The sequence below is a fragment of the Ostrea edulis genome, chromosome 3, assembly GCF_947568905.1.
Source record: "Ostrea edulis chromosome 3, xbOstEdul1.1, whole genome shotgun sequence".
NCBI lineage: Eukaryota > Metazoa > Mollusca > Bivalvia > Ostreida > Ostreidae > Ostrea > Ostrea edulis.
Window position 1 is genome coordinate 35,231,381 of NC_079166.1, and position 19,054 is coordinate 35,250,434.

At 32.8% G+C, this 19,054-nt stretch overlaps 2 protein-coding genes across 11 annotated transcripts in view; one reads left to right on the forward strand and one right to left on the reverse strand.

The window, feature by feature from the left end:
- The window catches only part of LOC125675757 (mucin-2-like), a 57,784-nt gene extending 46,422 nt beyond the window's left edge, over positions 1–11,362 (reverse strand). For 5 of the 8 annotated variants that reach the window (XR_008801953.1, XR_008801952.1, XR_008801957.1 and 2 more), the window contains exons 1-2: positions 7,451–11,362; positions 536–581 (exon numbers count right to left, since the gene is read on the reverse strand). The gene's annotated coding sequence lies outside the window, so the exon portion shown is untranslated. The remainder of the gene's footprint in view (positions 1–535; positions 582–7,450) is intronic. The other 3 variants (XM_056160532.1, XM_056160531.1, XM_056160533.1) reach the window with 2 other exon arrangements.
- Positions 11,363–14,741: 3,379 nt separating this feature from the next.
- Positions 14,742–19,054, forward strand: part of LOC125675752 (uncharacterized) — a 167,058-nt gene continuing 162,745 nt past the window's right edge. For 2 of the 3 annotated variants that reach the window (XM_048913544.2, XM_048913545.2), the window contains exon 1: positions 14,742–15,215. The gene's annotated coding sequence lies outside the window, so the exon portion shown is untranslated. The remainder of the gene's footprint in view (positions 15,216–19,054) is intronic. The other variant, XM_048913550.2, reaches the window with a different exon arrangement.

A 19,054-nucleotide genomic window follows, 5' to 3' on the forward strand; every position in this document is an offset into this window, starting at 1 on the left:
AATAGATAGTTGGGCAAACACGGGCCCCTGGACACACCAGAGGTGGGATCAGGTGCCTAGGAGGAGGACGTATCCCCTGTCGACCGGTCACACCCGCCGTGAGCCCTATATCCTAATCAGGTAAACGGAGTTATCCGTAGTCAAAATCAGTGTGCCAAGAGCGACCTAACATGTCAGACAGCATTTGACCCAATGATAGGTTGTATTGACGAACTAAATCGTTATAACTTCTTTCTCTCTGAGGATCTCAAAAGGAATAATAAAGAAATTGAATAGTCGTTATCGGAAAGACTAATACTATCAGTATTTTACAATAACTTGGATTTCTTTTATCAATGTTCGTGAACACGAACTTTCGTTGATTTTTCAAGAAATGCTGTTATATTGAATTCTTGGAGAGCTACTGTCTTTTTTGGCACTCCAGTGATGACTTTACTTCATGGTTTGTCGCCTGTACCACAACAGTGACTTCAGTATTTAACAAAAAATGAGCAAACTACAACGATATATTTTCTAGTAGTTACTGCATATTTACCTGCACTTTGATTTTGTCCCATTTCCTGTTTTTACTCGAAGCAGATCTAGATAAAAAATAAGAGTTTTGAAAGAAGTATTACAAGCTTGTCAATGGTTTATTGTCAATCAATTTACCTGATTAAGATATAGATATAAAGACGAGTGTAACCAGTCAACAGGATATGCTTACTCTTTCTAGGTCCCTGATCACACATATGCTTACGTAAGTCCTTGCTATACCCACGGCAAACGAAGTTTAGGTGGTATAGCAGACTTACCTTGTTCGTTTGTCTATCCGTAGATATAACTTGTCCAGAGTATATCGTAAACTCCAATCAGTAGATTCTATTGAAGCTTTATTTATATGTTATATGAAAAAAGAAGCTGTTTACCTTTTATTTTCAATGAAGTTTTTCAACATTCAAGAAAGTTAGGGATATTTGTTGACCATTTTGAGGGTTGTGATTATTGTTCAGAGTAGCTACAGAAATGTAGCTCTCTGAGAAAATATTAGGATAAATAAGAGAGCTACATATCCACCACTTATTAAAGAACACCTTCGATTTACGACGCACAAAAGTTACGCACGGTTGATACCTCATATCGTTGTATTCTTATGTTGTCGTATAATAAATTTGATATAAAAAAAATTCCTAAGATATTTTCCTACTGTACGTATGTCCATACATGTTCATCCCTTCAAATATTCATCAAAGCTCCGTGTGACCCAAAAACTCACAGCTTTCAAAGGATTTCGTTTGTTGACATAGCCAAGTTAGGTAGCGAGTCAAATCGCACCCTAGTTCATTTAAATACTTGCACAATATTAGAGAGGGCTACTTTAATACAGCTAGGGATAGGTGTTTTGAAGTTCATTCATTTGCAATCGAATCAAAATGAATTCAGAAATAAATGTTCTTGTGAAATGTGTGTATACTTTTGTTGCAGACATCCCTGCTACGGTGAAATACATGCTTGCTGATATCAAAGAAGATTCTTTAAAAGTTATGTTTATCAAATGAGGTAATGACCATTTCGACTTTTTCAAAATAAAGTGTGACCTGTTTATCTACTTGTATGCACTTGTATGTCTATACATTTTATTTTTATTTAGAAAATCTGTAGAATGATATGGTATGATTAGGATAGTTGTATTGATTTTTAAAATTTTATAACAATTGTCAAATTTGTAGAAAATTTTGAAATTGCTGAGTTGACAAATCTAGTATAATTAACAAATTTTGAGATCCCAGAAACAAAATATCTTTAAACTCATATTCTTCTTTGTTCTTATTTTTCCTCGCAATTCATTGTGAGAAGGAATATGGTAACGGGCCTGTTCGTGTGTGGGTGAGTATATGGGTGTCTAGGAGTGAGTGTGTATGTAACACTAATCTTCTAGTAACTCCATGGGCCACATTTATATTCCATTAATTCATACATGTTGCTTCAATTCGACATTAAGGTATTTAAAAGTAAAAAATGAAAGAAAGAAAAAACTTTCAGTTGCTATTTGAACTGTAGTTTATTATCATACTTATGCCCTTTTCTATGTACCTAATTATTCTTAAGGGTTGTTTTCAATTGTTTTATATGTTATTAGGGTAATTATATCATTACATTAGGCGCTATATATCAATAATAATAATTATGCATTTTAATTCTCACACTATAACTATTTCATTCACATGTATATCCACATCATTTTTATATTATCTTTTCTCTCACATTTGTAAAGCGCATTAGAGAACTAATGTTGATAGGGTGTTACATAAATCTTGTAATTACAATTACAATATCGACGACATATTCTCTATTAACAATGATAATTTTCATTCATATGTCGATTCGATATATCGCTGCGAGCTCAAAATAAAAGACACCACAGAGACGTTCACTTCTGCTTCTTGTTAGCTGACTTGTTTCAATATTCATATGAAACATAATTTATTCAAAAACTTTTACGCGAGAAGAAAAGATATCTTGCTGTAACATTCAATTCGACATTTAGATATATCGACAACGTTTTGTCTATTAACAATAATAACTTCCATTCATATGTCGATTCGATATATCCATGTGAGCTCGAAATAAAAGACACCACAGAGTCGTCCACTTCTGCTTCATACTTAGATATTTTATTGGAAGTAGACATTAACAGCAAACTGACAACTCAACTGTATGACAAACGGGGTGATTTCAGTTTCTCCATCATCAATTTTCCTTATTTATGTAGTAATATTCCATTATCACCTCAATATGGTGTTTATATATCTCAACTGATTCGATACGCAAGAGCTTGTTCTGCGTATAGTCAGTTTATAAATCGAGTCAAGCTACTGACAAACAACTTGATGGTACAGGGTTTTGCAACAGTCTCGATTGAAGTCAGCATTTCGCAAATTCTATGGTCGATAAAACGATCTAGTTCGTCAATACAACCTATCATTGTGTCAATTGCCGTCTGACGTGTTTTATACCGATTGTTAGACCGTTCTTGGCACACTGATTTTGACTATGGATAACGCCGTTTACCTGATTAGGATATAGGGCTCACGGCGGGCGTGACCGGTCGACAGGGGATGCTTACTCCTCCTAGGCACCTAATCCCCTCCCTGGTGTATCCAGGGGTCCATGTTTGCCCAACTGTCTATTTTGTATTGCTTATAGGAGTCATGAGATTGATCAGTGTTCGTTATCTTCGCCTTTCATTCACCTTTTATAAATTTGATAAGTTCTGCTAATAAACCCTCACATTTTACTCGGGCTTGAGACCAACATAACATTTCTTTGGCAGGTTTATTATTTTTTTCTTCTATATACATTTGTATAAAGGTGAAACTAACAGTGATAAATCTCACAATTCCTAGAAAGAATAAAAAAGATTTTAGTGTAGGGCAAACACCTCTGGACATAACAGAGTCGACTGGTCACACCCTTCATCAGTCCTATATCTATATCAGGTGAATGGAGAAATCCGTGGTCAGACAGCATTTGGCTCAATGACAGATGTACTGGTCAAATAGATGGTTCAAACGACCAAAGACTTTGGGAAATGTTGAATTTAAACGAAAATTTCGAAACCCCTGTAACATAAACTTATTTGTCAGTAGCCTGTTTCGATTTCAAAAGAATTAATAATTCGTAGAACATGCTCTTGGGTATCGAATCCGTTGAGAGACATGTACACCACATACAGGTTCTAATGGACTATGGCAACATAAATATGGAAACTTGAAGTCATCATGTTAGTCATAAAGTTTGGGTTTTTTTTTTTTGCCACTAACATCTATGTTAAATAAAATATCCAAGTGCATTGCAGATGTAAAAGACTCTGTGGTGTCTTTTATTTCGAGTTCACTGAAATACATCGAATCGACATGTAAATCAAAGTGAGCTTTGTTAATAGATAAAGCGTTGTGGATATATCTAAATATCGAGTTGAAGGCCACAGGAAAAGATTTGTTCTTCTCATGTAGATACATTTGATATTTTGAAATATTAATATGTTTTAATTTTGAAGTTCTTGTTTTGTTTTTGCCATGATTTTTTATTTATTTATCATTATTTTTCCTTACACAATAGTATGTATGACCCAATAAGAGTGAAAAATTATCGATGGGACATAAAAGAAACAATCAATCACATTAGTACTGAGTGAACTCTCCAAAAATCTTCAGTCTGCGTTTACCTTTACTTACGAACTCCTCAAAGATTCAGTGCTTGCATATCATTTTGATAAACATGCAATAAATGGAATTTGTGTGTTCATATTAGGCTCATTGTTGATGTACATGACATTTGCTGTCATTTCAAGCCGCTGAATGACCACTCACTGGTGGCGTTGCAGGAAATACCCATATTAGTTTGAGGATTTTAATAATTTCGCCTAACAGACAAATTTACCTTTGAATGTCCGAAAAACACTACCACACTTGATATATCTGGCGACGTGTTTTTTTTTATTGATATTATAATTTGTAAAAAAAAAAAAAAAAGTCTTCAAAATTATATGTTAGCAGTCAAGGTCCCTTGGCTTCAAATCTGTATCGTAAAGGATCAAGACAAAATTATTATTTTTTCAAACGTCTAACCTGTGCAAGCCTTAGGTATATGCTTTGCAACTGGTTGGTGAAATCTAGATTTCATACCAGTTAATGCTCTGTAGAAAAATTTCCTGTGCATATTTGTACATGATGAAATAAGAGTAAATAAAAGAAAAATGTCTCGATGCGTGCTTAGACATACATTCCAATGAATAATGCATGGCGATCATAGCGATGATAGACATTGTCAAGATCACTACACTTGTAAATTCAAATTCTGTGGAAGGATTTTTAAACACACAATTCATCATGTTTCTTGATGTTTTAATGTGTATTAAGACGCAAGGTGCAAGCATTGAGACGGCAATGTATTATTGAATGAAAATATTGAAAATATTATCTAGGTTTAAATTTGCTTAAATGGTGATACCAAAACATTATGAGAAACCAATCAACACACAGTACAATATTGCGAAACCTCCACGGGTGCATTCTAAGTTAGCACAGATACAGCCTAAACTATTAAAAAAGAAACCCAAATTAAGATATTTAAGCCAGTAATACAGTTGTTTACAATCTGAATCATATTTCATTTTTCATTATTACGTATGTAATATCATTTTCATTAGAATGAATGATAAACATAAAGAAATTGCATATATTGACTGGGTTATGATATTTTAAGTTTTATTAAAGTAAAGTTAAAAGAAATAGAAGAATGAATAAAAATATGCATTACTCTCGTGAGAAATGAATATACACATTTTTATAAAGGAAAATTCAATATATACTGAGGCTCACGTCTTTGCACAAAATCCGGTGTCTTGTTGCCATGGAAACACGAGTCAAAGCCCTTTTTAAAGGTGTCATGATTAAAGGACTGAAGTATGTATACTTTGTGTAAAATTTCGTCAAAATCTGTGTCGGTCGTTTTCCACATGTTTTGATGCTTACAGAGAATGGCTCTTAACACTCATACAACATTCAACCTAATGCCAAGTGTATTTTCTAATTGCGAAATGCTGACTTTGAATAAGACTTTTGAAATTTATGTAATATCAACTTATTTCTCAGAAGCCTGCCTCCGCGTATATGTTAAGACAGGTCATACTCCATTTATATATGTGAGTTGCACCGTCTTTAAAATCTGTCTTAAACAAAGGGATAAGTCTACATTGTACTTCACCAATCAAATTATTTTGTATGTTTACATTTGAACACTCTTTGATTCATTGTTTGATATTTTGCGTCATTTTAACAATATGTTTAGCCATTCCACGGCAGTTAACCAAATGAAATACGTTCCGCAATGATGTGTTTTGGAGTTTCCCTGACGGTTCCCAGCAAACCTACTCTTTTCGAATATCAGAGAAAGGATCCTAACATTCCAAAGAAAGAGATTCACGCTAGACTTTGGAGTATATTTTGATAAATACAGGCAGGTTGTGATTCAAAGAAATTGTGGATCAGCAAATGAAATAGATTACGTGATGCTGTCTGACATGTTTTTAACAAATGGTTAAACTCTTCTTTATATACCAATTTTAACTACGGATTACTCCGTTTACCAGATCAAAATATATGGCTTATTGCGGGTGTGACTGGTCTACGGGAAATGTTCCCTCCACTTATACACCCGATGAAAGATGAACATAACGAATAGCGACCAATCTGACCACTCCCATAAGCAATACAAATTAGAGATTGAGCAAACACGGACCCCTGAATATACCAGTGGTGGGATCAGGTGCCTAGGAGGAGTAAGCATCTGATCCCATCCCTGGTGTATGCGGGGGTCCGTGTCTCTCTTATTCTTTATATGATCGTTTAAAGTCATTTGCCTTTGCATTTTGCAAAGTCTCTGGTTGTTATAACGATATGATTTACTATTACAACCTATTAATGGATCAAATGTTGTCTTACGTGTTTCATATTAATTGTTAGACCGTTCTTTACAGATTAAGTGCTTACGGCATATGTGACCGGTCGACAGGGGATGCTTGCTCATCCTAGATGGTTAACGAAATGAAATATGATCGGTTTTGAAGGAGGGGATTTTAGTTTTCTTTACAGCTCCCAGTGAGTCTACTATAAAAATCTTAAATGCGTCTGGTAAAAATGATAAAAGCATTATTGACATACACATTCACAATTTTGTTTGAGAACATTGAATGAGGATGAAACAAAGACCATTCAGAAATTCCTATCTTCGACTCAAGTGGAGTATCTTATTAATTTCTTACTTATCTACATGCACCTCATTGTTATTACGTTTGACCTTCATATCCCATGAATCTATTTTTCAATATATCGTACGTCCCATATACCATTGTAAATGGATTAAGCAAATAAAGTGAACTAAAAATGCTACATCTATAATTTCCAACAGAATGCAAAACAAAATGCATATAGCATGTGAATATTGCATCACTGAATTGGTTTTAGGATGCAACTTAATCCGATATCTGTAACTGCATTTAAAGAATTGAAGATATGTTTAAAAAGCACAGCAAATCTTTCTTTGCTACGATGATATGAAAGTGTTAATTTGAGGGAGATTTAGAAAGCTCTGATAAAAATCCATTGAGGTTCTCTACCTAATGTCTATCTAGTATCGATATTGTTTATACCACATCACGTGTTATCACTTATTCATTCTACGCAAATCACCGTAAATTGATATCATGGAAACAAAATGTGAAGAGTTTTTTGTACATAAATGATATAATGATCTACATAATGCTTTTACGTAGGAAACTGGGGTTTATGACAGACTATTTTTTTTACGATATCCGTAGATATAATTAGATTGTCCTGAAAAAAAGCCCAAACGTACATACACACACTGTATAGTAAGTAATCAATTTCTAATGATCTAATAATATTACCTTTTAGATGAAAAACAAATCCTTTCCGGTGTTTTTCAGGATAAACACTGAATCCTTAAAATGCTATGTATTGACAGTACACATTGTTGCTTGACAACAGGCATAATGAACATGCGCATTTGGTGTTAAAGCACCATATAGTGAGAGTGCATGTTGTTGCTTGACAACAAGCATAATAGAATATAGTCGATAAAGATATAGGGTTCACTGCTGCAGTGACCAGTGAAATGTCGATGCTTACTGCTCCTAGATACGTGATCCCACCTCTAGTGTTACCATAGATCCGTGTACGCTACTCTCAACTTTGTGTTCTTTTTGGAATCTGTGAGACCGATCACTGTTGTTTATGTTCACTTTTTCATATGACGATCAGTGAGGTTTCAAAAATATATTTTGAACATTTTATACGAGATAATTCATCAGCAGTAGTCTCTACAAGTGAAGGTACGTCTCATATATCAAATTCATATTTGTTTCTTTTATAAATTATTTAATATTTTGTTCCATTTATCAATATTGTTCAATTATTGAAAGATCTTTTATTCTGTAAATTATTATCTCCTAATTGCTGAATTGAATACTGATTATATGCATACCAGCGTTTCCATCCATTATATCAATACGTCTAGCAGAAAATATATATGATTCTAGTGATGAGTACACTTTCTCATTATTAAAGCAGATAGTCATGTAAAGATAAAATGTATGGATATTGTCCATGGAGATTCATCTGAAAATAAATATAATTTGAAAAAATGCCACTGATTTTTCCTCGTTGCACATTTCTCTCTCTCTCATCCTCTCTAGATTAAAATAAAACAAAAATGTTCTTTTCATTTCACATGTTATAAATTCACAATAAAAACTTAGTGCGTTCAGGTATATCTCTTTTAAATAGATGAGATGCATTAAAAGATCGACATAGGACTTAAGGTAACTCCATACTCGCAGTTTTATCTGATACAAGTTTAAAATGTGTATTTATTTCCATTCATGTCAGTTAAAACTAACAAATTATCAAATAAAATACATAGGTCATCACACTTTTTAAGATGTGAGACGTACACAAATAGAATCAAACAAAATTGCAATTTTCCTTTAACAGCGTTATCAAAATTCCATACAAACTGGTTATGACGATTAGTAGCATTCATTACAATTTCATGAAACTGTATCTTCACAAAAATATACAAAATGTTTGTAAAAAATAAAGGAAATCTATCGCATAATAGACCTTATAAGGAATTCAATAGAAACAGAGTTATTGCCCTTGGATTCAATACTTTGAAATGTATCATTGATTATTTATCTATAACTTAGACTTTTGAAATATTTTATTCTTAACAAGATTTTTTACGATAACTATAGGAAAAAACTTCAACAAAATTTATGTTCCTATCATGCATAAATCTAAATAAATCATTGATTTTGCAAAATCTGATGACATCACAGGAGGGTGGAATTACTTTAAGTTGATTTTTGTTGATTAGGCAGCTATCATTCTCATCCGATGTTATTGTTAGATGCAGGGGCGTTTAAAAACAAGACGATAGCAAGTCACACACTTGCAAACCTTTGATTTCGTACTGGAGTAATGATCTATGAATGAGCGTAATTATGTTAATGTAAGCCAGCGTTGAATGTTGTCGATGTGTTTCTCTGAATGTCTACTAAACATAAAACACAAACTGAGGGTAGTATTTCATCAAAGAGGGTATGCTCTTTGTTTTTACATCAATAAAGATTGATAAAGACTAAGGGTCCCTCGAGAGGGAAATATTTTACTTCTCACTGAGAAGGGTTTTATCATTCTTTATCAATTCATTTAGTTTGATGATTTTATTATAAATGAATAATTTCTTTTTCATTTTCATCAAATGGTTGTTTTTAAGGATTTGTTATTCTGAATAAAAGACAATTAATTATTTAGGAATTAAACAGTTCAACAATATTGTTTTATTACATGAGACATGTAACCTTAAAAAGTACTCTATCGTATTATACATGTACATTCAAAAATCGAAAGAAAAACACTACACATGGAATCAAGTGAACAAGTAAATCAATATCAATGGTGAAAAAAAACGAATAGTATTATTTCGTGATCGATTTTGAAAAAAAAATATATGCTGTCAACAACAACAATGAGTTGTACTATTACAGCTTGTATGGTCTAACACATTACCATTCATATGTATTAACTTTGCATCAAAATTTTGCATGCTTAACAGTTGAAGATGCTGTAATTCACTGTTCAATTTATCTAGATAAAACGTAATAATGTATACCTTTTAAATATAGTAATATCTACACGTACATCATAAATTACTTTGTTAAACACAACTGAGTGTACGTACAAGTACTCTGCAGTTGATATCAAAAAAATTCTAGAATATTTTATTGACATGTGATTGATTGATTGATTGATAGTGGTTTTACGCTGTTTTGGCAATATTGCAGCAATACAAATTAGAGATTGAGCAAACACGGACCCCTGAATATACCAATGGTGGGATCAGGTGCCTAGGAGGAGTAAGCATCTGATCCCATCCCTGGTGTATGCGGGGGTCCGTGTCTCTCTTATTCTTTATATGATCGTTTAAAGTCATTTGCCTTTGCATTTTGCAAAGTCTCTGGTTGTTATAACGATATGATTTACTATTACAACCTATTAATGGATCAAATGTTGTCTTACGTGTTTCATATTAATTGTTAGACCGTTCTTTACAGATTAAGTGCTTACGGCATATGTGACCGGTCGACAGGGGATGCTTGCTCATCCTAGATGGTTAACGAAATGAAATATGATCGGTTTTGAAGGAGGGGATTTTAGTTTTCTTTACAGCTCCCAGTGAGTCTACTATAAAAATCTTAAATGCGTCTGGTAAAAATGATAAAAGCATTATTGACATACACATTCACAATTTTGTTTGAGAACATTGAATGAGGATGAAACAAAGACCATTCAGAAATTCCTATCTTCGACTCAAGTGGAGTATCTTATTAATTTCTTACTTATCTACATGCACCTCATTGTTATTACGTTTGACCTTCATATCCCATGAATCTATTTTTCAATATATCGTACGTCCCATATACCATTGTAAATGGATTAAGCAAATAAAGTGAACTAAAAATGCTACATCTATAATTTCCAACAGAATGCAAAACAAAATGCATATAGCATGTGAATATTGCATCACTGAATTGGTTTTAGGATGCAACTTAATCCGATATCTGTAACTGCATTTAAAGAATTGAAGATATGTTTAAAAAGCACAGCAAATCTTTCTTTGCTACGATGATATGAAAGTGTTAATTTGAGGGAGATTTAGAAAGCTCTGATAAAAATCCATTGAGGTTCTCTACCTAATGTCTATCTAGTATCGATATTGTTTATACCACATCACGTGTTATCACTTATTCATTCTACGCAAATCACCGTAAATTGATATCATGGAAACAAAATGTGAAGAGTTTTTTGTACATAAATGATATAATGATCTACATAATGCTTTTACGTAGGAAACTGGGGTTTATGACAGACTATTTTTTTTTACGATATCCGTAGATATAATTAGATTGTCCTGAAAAAAAGCCCAAACGTACATACACACACTGTATAGTAAGTAATCAATTTCTAATGATCTAATAATATTACCTTTTAGATGAAAAACAAATCCTTTCCGGTGTTTTTCAGGATAAACACTGAATCCTTAAAATGCTATGTATTGACAGTACACATTGTTGCTTGACAACAGGCATAATGAACATGCGCATTTGGTGTTAAAGCACCATATAGTGAGAGTGCATGTTGTTGCTTGACAACAAGCATAATAGAATATAGTCGATAAAGATATAGGGTTCACTGCTGCAGTGACCAGTGAAATGTCGATGCTTACTGCTCCTAGATACGTGATCCCACCTCTAGTGTTACCATAGATCCGTGTACGCTACTCTCAACTTTGTGTTCTTTTTGGAATCTGTGAGACCGATCACTGTTGTTTATGTTCACTTTTTCATATGACGATCAGTGAGGTTTCAAAAATATATTTTGAACATTTTATACGAGATAATTCATCAGCAGTAGTCTCTACAAGTGAAGGTACGTCTCATATATCAAATTCATATTTGTTTCTTTTATAAATTATTTAATATTTTGTTCCATTTATCAATATTGTTCAATTATTGAAAGATCTTTTATTCTGTAAATTATTATCTCCTAATTGCTGAATTGAATACTGATTATATGCATACCAGCGTTTCCATCCATTATATCAATACGTCTAGCAGAAAATATATATGATTCTAGTGATGAGTACACTTTCTCATTATTAAAGCAGATAGTCATGTAAAGATAAAATGTATGGATATTGTCCATGGAGATTCATCTGAAAATAAATATAATTTGAAAAAATGCCACTGATTTTTCCTCGTTGCACATTTCTCTCTCTCTCATCCTCTCTAGATTAAAATAAAACAAAAATGTTCTTTTCATTTCACATGTTATAAATTCACAATAAAAACTTAGTGCGTTCAGGTATATCTCTTTTAAATAGATGAGATGCATTAAAAGATCGACATAGGACTTAAGGTAACTCCATACTCGCAGTTTTATCTGATACAAGTTTAAAATGTGTATTTATTTCCATTCATGTCAGTTAAAACTAACAAATTATCAAATAAAATACATAGGTCATCACACTTTTTAAGATGTGAGACGTACACAAATAGAATCAAACAAAATTGCAATTTTCCTTTAACAGCGTTATCAAAATTCCATACAAACTGGTTATGACGATTAGTAGCATTCATTACAATTTCACGAAACTGTATCTTCACAAAAATATACAAAATGTTTGTAAAAAATAAAGGAAATCTATCGCATAATAGACCTTATAAGGAATTCAATAGAAACAGAGTTATTGCCCTTGGATTCAATACTTTGAAATGTATCATTGATTATTTATCTATAACTTAGACTTTTGAAATATTTTATTCTTAACAAGATTTTTTACGATAACTATAGGAAAAAACTTCAACAAAATTTATGTTCCTATCATGCATAAATCTAAATAAATCATTGATTTTGCAAAATCTGATGACATCACAGGAGGGTGGAATTACTTTAAGTTGATTTTTGTTGATTAGGCAGCTATCATTCTCATCCGATGTTATTGTTAGATGCAGGGGCGTTTAAAAACAAGACGATAGCAAGTCACACACTTGCAAACCTTTGATTTCGTACTGGAGTAATGATCTATGAATGAGCGTAATTATGTTAATGTAAGCCAGCGTTGAATGTTGTCGATGTGTTTCTCTGAATGTCTACTAAACATAAAACACAAACTGAGGGTAGTATTTCATCAAAGAGGGTATGCTCTTTGTTTTTACATCAATAAAGATTGATAAAGACTAAGGGTCCCTCGAGAGGGAAATATTTTACTTCTCACTGAGAAGGGTTTTATCATTCTTTATCAATTCATTTAGTTTGATGATTTTATTATAAATGAATAATTTCTTTTTCATTTTCATCAAATGGTTGTTTTTAAGGATTTGTTATTCTGAATAAAAGACAATTAATTATTTAGGAATTAAACAGTTCAACAATATTGTTTTATTACATGAGACATGTAACCTTAAAAAGTACTCTATCGTATTATACATGTACATTCAAAAATCGAAAGAAAAACACTACACATGGAATCAAGTGAACAAGTAAATCAATATCAATGGTGAAAAAAAACGAATAGTATTATTTCGTGATCGATTTTGAAAAAAAAATATATGCTGTCAACAACAACAATGAGTTGTACTATTACAGCTTGTATGGTCTAACACATTACCATTCATATGTATTAACTTTGCATCAAAATTTTGCATGCTTAACAGTTGAAGATGCTGTAATTCACTGTTCAATTTATCTAGATAAAACGTAATAATGTATACCTTTTAAATATAGTAATATCTACACGTACATCATAAATTACTTTGTTAAACACAACTGAGTGTACGTACAAGTACTCTGCAGTTGATATCAAAAAAATTCTAGAATATTTTATTGACATGTGATTGATTGATTGATTGATAGTGGTTTTACGCTGTTTTGGCAATATTGCAGCAATACAAATTAGAGATTGAGCAAACACGGACCCCTGAATATACCAATGGTGGGATCAGGTGCCTAGGAGGAGTAAGCATCTGATCCCATCCCTGGTGTATGCGGGGGTCCGTGTCTCTCTTATTCTTTATATGATCGTTTAAAGTCATTTGCCTTTGCATTTTGCAAAGTCTCTGGTTGTTATAACGATATGATTTACTATTACAACCTATTAATGGATCAAATGTTGTCTTACGTGTTTCATATTAATTGTTAGACCGTTCTTTACAGATTAAGTGCTTACGGCATATGTGACCGGTCGACAGGGGATGCTTGCTCATCCTAGATGGTTAACGAAATGAAATATGATCGGTTTTGAAGGAGGGGATTTTAGTTTTCTTTACAGCTCCCAGTGAGTCTACTATAAAAATCTTAAATGCGTCTGGTAAAAATGATAAAAGCATTATTGACATACACATTCACAATTTTGTTTGAGAACATTGAATGAGGATGAAACAAAGACCATTCAGAAATTCCTATCTTCGACTCAAGTGGAGTATCTTATTAAGTTCTTACTTATCTACATGCACCTCATTGTTATTACGTTTGACCTTCATATCCCATGAATCTATTTTTCAATATATCGTACGTCCCATATACCATTGTAAATGGATTAAGCAAATAAAGTGAACTAAAAATGCTACATCTATAATTTCCAACAGAATGCAAAACAAAATGCATATAGCATGTGAATATTGCATCACTGAATTGGTTTTAGGATGCAACTTAATCCGATATCTGTAACTGCATTTAAAGAATTGAAGATATGTTTAAAAAGCACAGCAAATCTTTCTTTGCTACGATGATATGAAAGTGTTAATTTGAGGGAGATTTAGAAAGCTCTGATAAAAATCCATTGAGGTTCTCTACCTAATGTCTATCTAGTATCGATATTGTTTATACCACATCACGTGTTATCACTTATTCATTCTACGCAAATCACCGTAAATTGATATCATGGAAACAAAATGTGAAGAGTTTTTTGTACATAAATGATATAATGATCTACATAATGCTTTTACGTAGGAAACTGGGGTTTATGACAGACTATTTTTTGTACGATATCCGTAGATATAATTAGATTGTCCTGAAAAAAAGCCCAAACGTACATACACACACTGTATAGTAAGTAATCAATTTCTAATGATCTAATAATATTACCTTTTAGATGAAAAACAAATCCTTTCCGGTGTTTTTCAGGATAAACACTGAATCCTTAAAATGCTATGTATTGACAGTACACATTGTTGCTTGACAACAGGCATAATGAACATGCGCATTTGGTGTTAAAGCACCATATAGTGAGAGTGCATGTTGTTGCTTGACAACAAGCATAATAGAATATAGTCGATAAAGATATAGGGTTCACTGCTGCAGTGACCAGTGAAATGTCGATGCTTACTGCTCCTAGATACGTGATCCCACCTCTAGTGTTACCATAGATCCGTGTACGCTACTCTCAACTTTGTGTTCTTTTTGGAATCTGTGAGACCGATCACTGTTGTTTATGTTCACTTTTTCATATGACGATCAGTGAGGTTTCAAAAATATATTTTGAACATTTTATACGAGATAATTCATCAGCAGTAGTCTCTACAAGTGAAGGTACGTCTCATATATCAAATTCATATTTGTTTCTTTTATAAATTATTTAATATTTTGTTCCATTTATCAATATTGTTCAATTATTGAAAGATCTTTTATTCTGTAAATTATTATCTCCTAATTGCTGAATTGAATACTGATTATATGCATACCAGCGTTTCCATCCATTATATCAATACGTCTAGCAGAAAATATATATGATTCTAGTGATGAGTACACTTTCTCATTATTAAAGCAGATAGTCATGTAAAGATAAAATGTATGGATATTGTCCATGGAGATTCATCTGAAAATAAATATAATTTGAAAAAATGCCACTGATTTTTCCTCGTTGCACATTTCTCTCTCTCTCATCCTCTCTAGATTAAAATAAAACAAAAATGTTCTTTTCATTTCACATGTTATAAATTCACAATAAAAACTTAGTGCGTTCAGGTATATCTCTTTTAAATAGATGAGATGCATTAAAAGATCGACATAGGACTTAAGGTAACTCCATACTCGCAGTTTTATCTGATACAAGTTTAAAATGTGTATTTATTTCCATTCATGTCAGTTAAAACTAACAAATTATCAAATAAAATACATAGGTCATCACACTTTTTAAGATGTGAGACGTACACAAATAGAATCAAACAAAATTGCAATTTTCCTTTAACAGCGTTATCAAAATTCCATACAAACTGGTTATGACGATTAGTAGCATTCATTACAATTTCACGAAACTGTATCTTCACAAAAATATACAAAATGTTTGTAAAAAATAAAGGAAATCTATCGCATAATAGACCTTATAAGGAATTCAATAGAAACAGAGTTATTGCCCTTGGATTCAATACTTTGAAATGTATCATTGATTATTTATCTATAACTTAGACTTTTGAAATATTTTATTCTTAACAAGATTTTTTACGATAACTATAGGAAAAAACTTCAACAAAATTTATGTTCCTATCATGCATAAATCTAAATAAATCATTGATTTTGCAAAATCTGATGACATCACAGGAGGGTGGAATTACTTTAAGTTGATTTTTGTTGATTAGGCAGCTATCATTCTCATCCGATGTTATTGTTAGATGCAGGGGCGTTTAAAAACAAGACGATAGCAAGTCACACACTTGCAAACCTTTGATTTCGTACTGGAGTAATGATCTATGAATGAGCGTAATTATGTTAATGTAAGCCAGCGTTGAATGTTGTCGATGTGTTTCTCTGAATGTCTACTAAACATAAAACACAAACTGAGGGTAGTATTTCATCAAAGAGGGTATGCTCTTTGTTTTTACATCAATAAAGATTGATAAAGACTAAGGGTCCCTCGAGAGGGAAATATTTTACTTCTCACTGAGAAGGGTTTTATCATTCTTTATCAATTCATTTAGTTTGATGATTTTATTATAAATGAATAATTTCTTTTTCATTTTCATCAAATGGTTGTTTTTAAGGATTTGTTATTCTGAATAAAAGACAATTAATTATTTAGGAATTAAACAGTTCAACAATATTGTTTTATTACATGAGACATGTAACCTTAAAAAGTACTCTATCGTATTATACATGTACATTCAAAAATCGAAAGAAAAACACTACACATGGAATCAAGTGAACAAGTAAATCAATATCAATGGTGAAAAAAAACGAATAGTATTATTTCGTGATCGATTTTGAAAAAAAAATATATGCTGTCAACAACAACAATGAGTTGTACTATTACAGCTTGTATGGTCTAACACATTACCATTCATATGTATTAACTTTGCATCAAAATTTTGCATGCTTAACAGTTGAAGATGCTGTAATTCACTGTTCAATTTATCTAGATAAAACGTAATAATGTATACCTTTTAAATATAGTAATATCTACACGTACATCATAAATTACTTTGTTAAACACAACTGAGTGTACGTACAAGTACTCTGCAGTTGATATCAAAAAAATTCTAGAATATTTTATTGACATGTGATTGATTGATTGATTGATAGTGGTTTTACGCTGTTTTGGCAATATTGCAGCAATTGTACGGCGGATAATCTGTTCGATATTAAGTTTTAGAATTTCCATGACAGCTCCCAGTGAATCTACTCATTTTTGAAAATCGGGGAAACGATCTTTAACGTGCCAAGGAGACGGGGTGTGATCCTTTACACGGGGCGCCCTTGAATGCCCCCTCTGATTGGTATAAAAGTTAAAATTATGTAAGCAGGTAAATGAAATATGTATAACATTTCGTGTATATAAGAGTTATATTATGAAAGTGATCATTATACCCGCACTTTTTAAACAAAGTTCGGGTATATTGTTTTTATCCCGGTCCGTACATCCATCCGTCCGTCCGTCCGTCCCGGTTGTTGTCTCTAAAACTGTGTCCATATTTACAGCGCAATCCAAATGATATTCTAGGAGCTGAATAGCAAAGTCCTGTAGATGTGCAATAAGGTTTTGGAATTTTCATATCGGTCCCAGGGGGCAAATAGGGGCCCAAAATGACGTTTTCTAACATAAAACTTGCCACTTAAACTCCATCTACATCTTTACGAATATTCACATGATATTCAAGGAGCTGAATAGTGATGTCCTGTTGATGTGCAATAAGGTTTTAGAATTTTCATATTGGCCCCAGGTGGCAAAAAGGGGCCGAAAAATGATGTTTTCTATCACAAAGCTTCTCACTTAAACTCCATCTACATCTTTAGGAATAGTCACATGATATTCAAGGAGCTGAATAGTAATGTCCTGTAGATGTGTAATAAGGTTTAGGAATATTCCTATTGACCCCAGGGGGCAAATAGGGGCCGAAAATGACGTTTTCTATCACAAAGCTTGTCACTTAAACTCCATCTACATCTTTAGGAATAGTCACATGATATTCAAGGATCTGAATAGTAATGTCCTGAAGATGTGCAATCAGGTTTTGGAATTTCTATATTGGCCACAGGGGGCAAATAGGGGCCGAAAAATGATGTTTTCTATCACAAAGCTTGTCACTTATACTCCATTTACATCTTTAGGAGTAGTCACATGATATTCTAGGATTGTTGACCTTGAATGACCTTGAAAGTGGGAGAAGGTCAAAGGTCTAGATCACTTTTTCCTCCACAAGGTCTTGGGTGATTGACCTTCAAAATGGGGTCAAGGTCAAAATTCAAGGTCACTCTTCAAGATGTGGGTATCTCACAAGGGACGCAACATTGAGTATGTACGTCATTCAAAAGGAAGTCTATATCCCCTTCCTTCACGGGCTTTAGCATGATAGCTGTCTGCACCAAGTGCTTGCGAGACACAGACAGATGACCGATACATAACTTATAAGAAGCAGTCTCCATGGAAAAGCTCTGTCAATGTCAGGGAGGACTGCATGAACCATCCAATTGCCAATTTACATATCTGCCCAATGTTCAACATTAGGACACTGGTACTGATCTTTAAGCAATACACAAAATTGACACTCTACCAAAACTGATACCCCCCCAAAAAAATAAATTTAAAACAAATACACATACACAGAATAAGTTAAACATGTACATTTCACCTTCTGCAATTTTGTAAACCAATAAATGAATAAAAAAATTATTGAAAAGAGAGAGAGAGAAAAAAGAAATGTTAAATAAGATAAATGAACAAGCTTGACTTGCCTCATCAGGAATGATGCAATATCCTCTGTTCAGACTCTATACTCAGGAAACATTTTCTTTGTGCCTTTGCTCAGCCTCTTAAATCCAAGTGAACTCAATGAAATGATATCCACGTTCACGCATGTACACAAATCATCCAACGAGGAAATGCGCAGCTTCCCCTCCTGTCGTCCGTTTACTGCATCCTCAAAAGTGAAAGTACA